General features: G+C 54.5%; 1 long non-coding RNA gene across 1 annotated transcript; it reads right to left on the bottom strand.

Moving 5' to 3' along the window:
* Positions 1 to 8,456: 8,456 nt before the first annotated feature.
* LOC144247537 (uncharacterized) lies at positions 8,457 to 10,552 on the bottom strand. The gene is made up of 2 exons (XR_013341195.1): positions 9,613 to 10,552; positions 8,457 to 9,325 (listed from the first exon to the last, which is right to left on the bottom strand). It is a non-coding gene; the product is annotated as an uncharacterized LOC144247537 (long non-coding RNA).
* Positions 10,553 to 10,609: the final 57 nt, after the last annotated feature.

The raw sequence follows: 10,609 nt of genomic DNA on the forward strand, positions 1-10,609 counted from the left end.
GCTTCAACCCGTACGTGCGATGCCCAAATCGCCCGTTCTGCTGCGGGCAGGGACAGCGCTGCCCCCGAGCGCCGTCACACCCGCTGGGGCCGGCGCTCTGCTACCCCCAGCGCTGCTTACTCACCCCTCTGACAAATCCCAGCCTCTCCGGCTCCTACAGTGAGCAAAATCTCAGTCCTGGCCGCTCATCCCAAAAGCGACAGCCCTCGCTGCTACCAGCGCTCACGGGTGCCCGCTCAAGTAGCAGAGGGAAGACGCTGCGCTCTCCAGGGGACAGCTCCTCTCTCTGCCCATCCGAGCACGCAGGAGGGAAGCGCCGGACTGCTCGGAGCCCCCGGCAAGGCTGTGTTTTCGCTCACGCCGTGCCGGGCGCGGGGAGCGGCGGGGCAGCGCTGCCCGGTGCCCGCGCGGAGCCCCGCCCGCGCCGCCGCTCACTGCGACAGCGCCCGGCCCCGCCCCCGCCGCGCCCCCTCCCGCCAACGCTCCCTCCGCCGCCGCGCCCGCCAATCAGCGCGCGCGGCTCTGCCCGCCCTCGCTCGCTATTGGATGGCTGTTCCCTCCTGGCATCGCCCATTGGCGGCTGCCCGCCACAGGGAAGCCGTGGGCTCCGCCCCCTTGTTTACCACAGTTGCCCGGTTAGAGCTCGGAGAGGGCTGGCACCGCCCCTTTTCTCCAGCCACCGCCTCCCATTGGCTGCGAGGAACGCCCCGTCCGCGCTGCGATTGGTGGAGGGGGGGGCGCCGCTACTTTAAAAAGGGGCTGCGGGCGCGCGGCGGCTCAGAGGCTGTGAGGGCTCGGGGGGGCTCGGTGCGGTCCCGTCGCCGTTTCCAATCCTCACGTACCGTGAGGGCTCTGAGGGACCGATTTACCCACAGATCCCCCACGAAGGGCTCCGTACCCTGTGGGTGCCACGGCCCTGCGGGCACTGCCTCGCTGCCTGGCACGAGGAGAGGAGCAGGAGTTTTAGGGAAGGGCTGGAGGTGCCTTAGGCACCCCTTTTCTCATTTCTACGAGCCCATGTTCAGGTGCTGTGAAACACTTCTTAATCCCAAATCGTTAAATCCACACCTTAACCTTCAACATACCACCAGGTGTATTTGAGTGATCCTGTGAGTGAATGCTGTACCAGAAGGGAAGATGGTGAATCAGAGTTTCTGCTCATAAATGTTACAAAAAACACCCTCAAACCTGCAGAATTAGCAGTGAAGTGGAGAAAAGGGCATCACCCACACCCAGAAGCATCTGGAACCCCTCGGGAATAACTGGATGGGGGGAAGCGGGCAGGGTGAGGCTCCCAGGAAAGGGTAAACGCAGCCACCACAGAAGGGCTGTGACTAAACTTGGAAGAGCTAAAAGGGAACAGTTTGTAGGCTGGAAAGGAGCTGGAGCTGCGAGGAGAGAAATCATCTGCTGTTTGTGTGTGCCTCCTGCACAACAACCAGCACCGCGGGGGACAAACACCTGAGCCGATCGCTGCGGGGCCCTGCGCTCTGAGAGTCAGAGACACGACTAAAATTGCCATTTTCCCGACTAATATTGCCATTTTCCCAACTAATATTGCCATTTCCCCGTGAAAACTGCTTTAAGGGGCATAAAGCAGGTGGCACAACAGGATTGTGGAACTGCCCTTGACCCCAGTCCAGCCATCATCCCACTTCACCTTCCCCACAGCTCCACTGCAGGTTTATCAAATAAACCCAAAAAAATCCCCGATGCTTCAGCTCCAGTGGCTGCCCGGTGGACCTTGAAGGCGGCCACCCTCCGAGGCGGATTTGCATGGTGATGGTTTGGGTTTGAAATTGCTTTTTCCCCGTGTTTGGAGGCAGGGCCCGCTGGGCGTGAAGGAGCTGTGGGCACCGCGGGCACGGCAGGCTCTGCTCTGAGCCTGGCACAGCTGCTCTCCCTCCTGCCCTGTGCCTGCTCCACGAGGAACACGAGCCACAGAATCTCCAGGCTGGAAGAGACTTTCAAGGTCATCGAGTCCAACCCAGCACCAGCACCTCAACCATTCCCAGCGCCACATCTGGGCTTTGTGCATCACACCCAGGGGTGGTGACTCCACCACCTCCCTGGGCAGCCTTTCCAGAACTTTATCACCCTTTCCATAAAAAGCTTTTTTCCTAATATCCAGCCTGTATTTCCCTTGGTGCAGCCCAAGGCTCCCCGAAGCAGGGAGGGCCGGGGCTGCTCCTCCTTGGCAGATGCTGCACGGGCTCCTCTGTGCCCCAGGAGCTGCTCCAAAGGAAGGTTTGGTTCTGCTCAGGACAGGGAGAACCCCATGAGGGATCCCCCACTTCATGACTGCGAGCAGGGATGGATTTTGGCAGGGCTTGTGCCCAGCACCAGCCAGAGACCGTCGCTCCGTGGGCTTCTCCTCACACCTAAACTCAGACTGAACAGAAATAATCCTTCACCTTCTTTAAATCTCCTCTCACAGCAGGCAGGCTGTTTCCTCTCATCATTATTGAAAACAACAACCACCAAACCAAAGCTCTGCTGCTCCCCTGGTGCTGCCTTGATCTCCTTCGGGAGGGCCCCAGGATGGGAAAGGTTGAGGGCTCTGCTTCCTAAGAGGATTTGGGGGCATCAAGGAGGATAAAAACCACAAATGGACAGCAGAGAGCAAACCAGAGCGATGATAAAAGAGAAAATTGCCGTTTTTCTGAGCAAAGCGAAGGCTCCGCCTCGCCCCTCGTTCCAGGCAGCAGTGGTGGAAAAGTTGGAGGCTTATCTTTTAATTAGGTTAAATTAGGAAATCTTTTTGTTTTGCTTCGTGTTTAGCATAACATTGTCTTGGAGGTAAAAGCTTGGAAATTGAAGGTTTTCCAGATTAGGTTAAATTAAGATATTATGCTTCTTAAAGAAGACAAAGCATTGTCTTCAAGGTAAATGTTTAATTACATTTTAAAAACAATTTTGTCTGTGCAATAATAAGACAGAGCCCAGCTCTGCCCGTGACTGCAATTCCAGGCAGAAGCCAAATAAATTGAGAAATTGCTGTTGAAGGAGTTAGGAGGCAGAGTGTAATTACTGGGGAAATGGGGGTCCTGCTGCATTATGACTCTTGGTTTTTTTAGCATCTCTGAAATAAATAATTTAAAGAAAAATACTTTTTCTTTTTAATTTAAAGAAAAATACTTTTTCTTTTTAATGGGCATAAGAAAAATAGAATTTAATATCCACCTTTCTGTGAGGAAGCAAACTACAGAATGACAGATAACACTCAGGGCAAAGGAGTTTGGCTCAATTTTTGCACCTGAGCCTCCAGACTGTCTGTTAGAGAGCCTCGATGTTTATTCCTCTCTCAGAGCAGAAACCACTCCTGGTTCTGGCTGTGGGATGAACCCCAGCACTCCAGAAAACCTCTCTGGCTCCCAGAACTGCCCAAGCCAGGGATTTTTGGGCATCACAGCTGTGGAAGGATGGAGCAGGCAGGTGGGAGAGGCTCAGGGTGGACGGGAAAAATGGGGAGAGGAAAGGAGAAGGGAAAGGAAGGAAGGGGGGGAAAATTTCAGTGAGCTAAACCTGCAAAAAAAAAGCAACAAAGGGGTTCCTGACCCCCTCTGTGCCAGCCAGGAGTGAACGGACAGTGCAGGGAAAGCTACAGAGATGCTGCAGCCACATCCAGGCTGCAGAAAAAGGGAGATTTGGTCCCCCAAAGCTCTGAGTTCAGGGCCATCATCACACACTGATCTGCAGGTCTGGCTGCTTCGCTTTTAACTCCACATTCCTACACAGAAGGTATTAATTATCTGAATTAAGAGGCACAGAAGCCTTGCTGAGAATTCCCACAGTTCTCCGCAGGCAGGAGAGAGACATTTGCACGATGTAAAGCCCATCACCTCAGCCGGACTCGTGTTCCATCCCAGAAGAGGAGGAAAAACCCATTCACATCTGAGATAGCCACCCATTCCGAGCCCCTCACCCTAGAATTGTGTAGGAACAAGCTCTCACAAGAGGAGGAATCTTGCTTAATTATGGTAAAGGTCTACATCTCAGCAATCTTACCTCCTGTGTGCCAGGGAAAATATCAGAGACGCTGAAAAAAGTACAAAAGCAGGAACACAACAGAAGGTGCATGGAGGAGAGAGCAGGAGCATTCCGAGGTTATTACTCTCCTGTAACACCAGGTGACTAATGGAGCAGGCTGCAGCTTTTTTTTCCTCTGTTTTTTCATTAAAATCAGCATCATCAGAACGCCTGGGTTCCATTTTGCCCTGCTTAAACACGGAGAGGGCCAGAGGAATGCCTGAGCTCGCTCCTGTGAATGTGGAGCAACAGCCTATTTTAGATGGCTGCAGAAATCAGATCCCAAGTGGGAAAGGTCTAAGAATAATTTTCAACCAAAGACTTCACCTGGCAGGAAATGCAGCTCAGGCAAACCAGACCCAAAGATAAATCAGGGAGGGACTTGGTGAAAACAAAACAAGCCCAGCTTTTCCCTGAGTGCCCAAATCCCCTTCAGCTGCTTCTGCTCAGCTGCAGCAGCTCCCTGGTGAGCCCCGAAACAAGGAGAGGGTTCTCTGCAGCCCAAAATAACTTCTCAGTCACCTTGAGGGTGCAGTTCATCTGTCCCAGCCTGAGGGACGGGTCCCTCCCAACCTGGCTGGGGTGAATCACTGTCTGCTCTATATTTAAACCCAGCCTGGGGAGGCCAGCGCTGAATCGTCCTTGTGCCAGGCTGGGTCGCACGTTCCTGGTGGCATCCTCAGGCAGGGCACGTCCTGTGGCACGGCCACAGCCTGGAGGTGCCTCAGCACAGAGCTCCCAGGGGAGTTTTCCCTTCCAGCATCCCCCAGTACCTGCTGCTGGCCCTTTACTGGTGCCACCGGCTGGGTCACGACGTTTAACCAGCAGGAAAAACAAAGCCCAGCCTCTGACATGAGAGCAAAGCTCCTCCCTGGCTCCTTCCACACACAGCCACACTTGGCCGACCCTCTGAGCCCTCGCTGGAGCTCACCTGATGGATGCCAGGATCCATCAAAGCTCAAACATAAATGCCAGGGAGCAAATCTGGCCCCATCCAGGAGCAAACGCCCAGCAGAGCAGCACAGTCCCACCACGGGAGGCAGATCCTCCCCGAGCTGCAGCTTTGGGGTTTATCTGGTTCCTCTGAGGGGTGGGAGGGGGATTAGGGGCAGCTGTGCCCCAGCTGTGGGCAGGGAGGCCCGAGCTGCTGCGGAGCAGCCGGGAGGGAGCTGAGGCTGGGCAGTGCCGCCCCGGCTCCGTGCTGGCACTGCAGGGCAGGGCTGGGAGCTCTGCTGAGCTGCCAGGGAACGTCCCTGGCTCCAGCAGAGCCCTGCCAGGTCCTTGGATCATCCCCTGGCTCCAGCCGAGCCCCTCCAGGTCCTTGGATCATCCCCTGGCTCCAGCCGAGCCCCGCCAGGTCCTTGGATCATCCCCTGGCTCCAGCCGAGCCCCGCCAGGTCCTTGGATCATCCCCTGGCTCCAGCGGAGCCCCTCCAGGTCCTTGGATCATCCCCTGGCTCCAGCGGAGCCCCGCCAGGTCCTTGGATCATCCCCTGGCTCCAGCCGAGCCCCTCCAGGTCCTTGGATCATCCCCTGGCTCCAGCCGAGCCCCGCCAGGTCCTTGGATCATCCCCTGGCTCCAGCGGAGCCTTGCCAGGTCCTTGGATCATCCCCTGGCTCCAGCAGAGCCCCGCCAGGTCCTTGGATCATCCCCTGGCTCCGAGCACGGAATGACAGGTTCCTGTGAGAGGCTCTTCGTTAGCACGGGAGCTGTGATTTTCAAACCCCAGCCGGATCTGCAGGTCCAGCAGATTCTTGGCATCGTTCTCATCCCTCTTCCACCCTCACCTCCTGTGCTCTGACTGCTTTTAACTCGCTCGTGAAGTCGACTTGATCTGAGGGTCGCTGGCAGAAGATGCAGCTGCCTCCTGTCACCCTGATAACCCCGTTCCCAAAACTGCAGCCCCTTTTTTCCACAGAGCCTCCTCCAGCCTTCCTCACAAACCAACCCGACCACCCAAAGAACTGGGACACGTTTTCCTGGGTTTTTTAACATTTTCCTTTGGGCTGGCTGAGCCACAGCCGCTTCTGTGCACATCAGCTCTTGCTCTCTAAGGATTAAGTGATCAGAAATATTTCATGTACCCTAAGGCTGCCTCGTTCCCTGCAGCATGCAGGGTCTCTGCAGACATGCAGGACATGCCCTGGCAGTGTTCCCCAGGGCAGTGGCCACCAAAACACACCAAAAGTAAATCCCTGCTGCTCCTGACCACGAGGAGATCTGCTCAGGGTCCTGTTCCTGCACACAGGCCACTGATTCAAGCTCTGCTACCCCAGAGCCGTCCCAGGCACGCTGCAGACCCGGCTCACTGTCATCATCTCATGGCAATAATGCATCAGCTTAGGGGGAGCCTCAGCTGCAGCTTTTTATAGCTGAACTCTTTCTGGCTGAGCCATCTCAGCCTGCTATCGATCCACATGACGCATTGGATTCCTATAATTGAGACTGGGATTTAAAAAAAAACGTTTCTGTTTCTCTCCCAGCGAGTTTGTTTGTCACGTGTGGCAGCTCGGGGCGGGCATCACTCGGGCTTTTGCCATGATTCAGGTGGAGGGGCTTTGTAGGAGTGGGAAGCTGTGACTGCTCCAGCCCAAAAGTCAGCGGTGATGGGAGCGAAATTCCTGGGTGTTCTCTCACCCATCGCCTTTCAAACCTCAAGCAGCTGCTGAAGTTGTTTTCTGGGGATCATGGAATGGTTTGGGTGGGAAGGGACCTTCAAAATCCTCTCATTCCCAGCCCTGGATGGGCAGGGACACCTTCCACTGGCCCACGGTGCTCCTGCCTGGCCTTGGGGTCCAGGGGCAGCCCCAGCTCCTCTGGGCACCCGTGCCAGGGCCTCACCTCCCTCACAGGGGATTTCTCCCTAATATTTCATCTAATCCCACTTCCTTTGAGCTTTGACCCATTCCCCTTTGCCCTGTCAAGCAGGAATTCGGGAGGAATAAAATAGAAATAAACCCAGGGGCAGCTGAGAACCAAATGAGAACATTCCGATGCCGTGGGCTCAGCGATCCTCCCTTGCTGCTTTCTCCTGACCCAAGGGAATTTCCAGCAGCTGAAGTGTCAGAAATCCCTCAGTGTCACAGGGAATAACCACTGACCCAGAGGAGAAAGTCTCAGATTCAAGAGTTCTGACCTCTCTGGGTAGCAAAGCCAGCTGCCACTTGCTCACTTGGGATCTTTCTGTAGCTGTTGCAGTGATGGGGCAAGTGCTGTGTATCCACTCGTTTATTTGCAAAATAAAAGGTTAAAAAAAAGCCTGTTAAAATCCTGCACCTCTGGGACTGCCTGGGAAAGGCGTGTGATGACTCCAGCAGAGAAGTGATCAGCCTGCAATAATTTAGATGTTCCTGTTGCTATGGATACTTTCTTTAAGTGAAGCATACCATTATGATTTAAATTTCCAGTAACTCACCAAAAAAAAAAGCACATTAAAAGTAATAAGAAATGCCAGAGACGCAAGTGTTTTATTCCTTGCTGTCAGTTCTGCTCGTGCTGTGACGGCGCTGGAGGAGTGACAGAATTGCCACGTTGGAGCAGCTTGAATTCTTCTGCTCATTTATTGCATTAATTAGACCTGGGGCTCCTGGCTGGGAGCGAGGCAGGGGCCTGGGGACGGGCTGGGAGCAGGGATGTGACAGGGGTGTGACACTGGGGTGTGACACTGGGATGTGACAGTGGGATGTGACACTGGGATGTGACAGGGGGAGCAGGGATGTCACACTGAGGATGTGACACTGGGGTGTGACAGGGGGGATTTCAGAGCCAAACCTCGATGGGGTGTGTGCTCACGAGCTGCTCCTGCTGATGCTCCCTCCTGCAGGGAGAGGAGGGACCTGGTGGCCCTGCTGAGGGGACAGTGACATTGGTGATGGTCACTGTGGTAGCTACAATTTGCTCTCCCTCGGGATTTTTTTAATAGAGGAGTACAGAGAAAACATTTTTTTGTTTTGTTTTGTTTTTCCATGTGGAATGTGCTTGGAGCATTGTTTACCTGGGGTGAGTGCTTGGTTGGATTCTGGTGAGGATTGTTTGAGCCTGGTGGCCACTCAGATCTACTTGTGTCTAGAATTCTGAGAAAAGGTTAGGAGTTTGTGAGGGAGTTCGATATGGCAGTTCGAAAAAGTAGGTTTGTAGTTGTACTATCTCTTTTAAAATAGTATATTAATGTGTTATAGCATAGTTATAATAATGCTGAACTGGAGGCAGACATCAGCATTTCTGCCCACCGAGTTCACCTGCATTTCCAATAGGGAGAGGGCTGCTTTAGGCAGGGAGGGACAATCCCCAGCAGCCTGTGCCTGCCCTGGCAGCAGGCAGAGGTGCTGAGCAATGCAGGGATGCACTGTGAAACCCCCCCTGCCACCAGCAGAATGCCACACACTGAAGGAACCACAGGGGAAGTCAAGTCACCCAGCACACAGGCTCCAAAAAAAGAGTTTTTATTCCCCTCAGTGCAGAATACTCTTTACAGCGTCAGTTTTTGTTATAAAAACCCCACTCTAGCCACACAGAGAGAGTGTTGTGAATGTCAGGTGTGCTGCTGGTGTCTCTAGGGAAGGAGAGGTGGATGCACAGAGGAATCCTCACTCCCCAGCCCAGGCTCCTGGGGGAGCAGAGCTGCTGCAGGGGCTGCCACAACCACGGCTGGGCTCTGCCAGGAGCTCTGCTGGGTCCTCCCAGCGGGACTGAGGGAGGCCCTGAGCCCTGCCAGGATTTGGAAGTGCTGGGAACTCCTCCCAGAGCACAGCTTCTGTCACACACGTGGTGAATCAGCTCCACGAGCCCCCAGCACCTTCTCACACTCACACGCGGGGGGAAAAAATATCTCAAATCGAAGTCAGTCACTCAGCTCCTCCTAATGAATTCCTGCAGCTGGCACAGAGGGATTTTTCCCTTCCTGCGAGCAGTTTTAAGGGAGTTCTAAAGAGCTATCTGGGGAATGAATTAGTGCTTCAAACCCAAGTTACAAATCTATAAAACAGATTAGCGCACTTCACATAAGGCCACAAACACTGCGAGGTGGCAGTGAGACTATTTAGGATTGTTCAACTTAAATCTCTTAGTGAGCAGAAGCTTTGTACCTCCCCTGCTGGTTTGCAGTCCCGGGGTGGATGGAGCTTCCTGAGCCCCCCGGGAGCTGTGGCTGTGAAGGAGAAGGGCTGGGAGCACCACAGGAGGGTGGCCCTGCTACCTGGGCAGCCAGGAATTCCTCCTGCCTGATCCCATTCTAACTACAGCCAGGAATTCCTCCTGCCTGATCCCATTCCATCTGCAGCCAGGAATTCCTCCTGCCTGATCCCATTCTAACTACAGCCAGGAATTCCTCCTGCCTGATCCCTTCCATCTCTGCATCCAGGAATTGCTGCCTGATCCCATTCCGTCTGCAGCCAGGAATTCCTGCCTGATCCCATTCTAACTACAGCCAGGAATTCCTGTCTGATCCCATTCCAACTACAGCCAGGAATTCCTGCCTGATCCCAATTCCATCTGCAGCCAGGAATTCCTGCCTGATCCCAATTCCATCTGCAGCCAGGAATTCCTGCCTGATCCCAATTCCATCTGCAGCCAGGAATTCCTGCCTGATCCCATTCCATCTGCAGCCAGGAATTCCTGCCTGATCCCAATTCCATCTGCAGCCAGGAATCCCTGCCTGATCCCAATTCCATCTGCAGCCAGGAATTTCTGCCTGCTCCCATTCCATCTCTGCAGCCAAGAATTCCTGCCTGATCCCATTCCAACTACAGCCAGGAATTCCTGCCTGATCCCATTCCATCTGCAGCCAGGAATTCCTGCCTGATCCCATTCCATCTGCAGCCAGGAATTCCTGCCTGATCCCAATTCCATCTGCAGCCAGGAATCCCTGCCTGATCCCAATTCCATCTGCAGCCAGGAATTTCTGCCTGCTCCCATTCCATCTCTGCAGCCAAGAATTCCTGCCTGATCCCATTCCAACGCAGCCAGGAATTCCTGCCTGATCCCATTCCATCCAGCAACAACCAGAGGCCTTTGAGGCAGGAGCAAGCCCTGGACAGGCAAAGCTGCTGGGCCGAGCTGGCCACAGGGACCTGAGGTCCTGCTGGCCTCCCGGGCTGCCCTTTCCAGCAGAACTGAGCAGAACAAATCCTTCCATCCTTCCTCCCTGGTTTTGCCTTTAAAGCCAACGGAGCTCTGGGATCTGGAGAGGTGAGGGGTCAGCTCAGAGCCAGAGCTGCAGCATTGCCAGGGTGGGCTCTTTTGGGGTAAATAGCTTCTGAGGAGAGGTTCAGGCACTGCTTACCTTGACAACTCGGACCATTGCTTTCAGTTCAAGTTTTAAAGTGCAAAACTTCGTGGAGTCTTTGGGTTGAAAAGCGTCAATTCCCAGAGGGGCTGGGAGCCGTGGGGTGAGTGACAGCTGTGAGAGTGGCACAGACAGTGCCACAAAAGCACCAGCTCTGCTCCCTCTTTGCTCTCACACCGCCAGCAGCTGCTGCAAATCCCCTCCCTGGCCGGGCAGGCCATGTGTGGTTCCAGGCTGGCTGCATCAGAATCCCCCGAGCTGCCTTTGCATCGCAGCCCTTCGTGGGGGGATGCTCC

This window comes from Lonchura striata, chromosome 26, assembly GCF_046129695.1.
Source record: "Lonchura striata isolate bLonStr1 chromosome 26, bLonStr1.mat, whole genome shotgun sequence".
Taxonomy (NCBI): domain Eukaryota; kingdom Metazoa; phylum Chordata; class Aves; order Passeriformes; family Estrildidae; genus Lonchura; species Lonchura striata.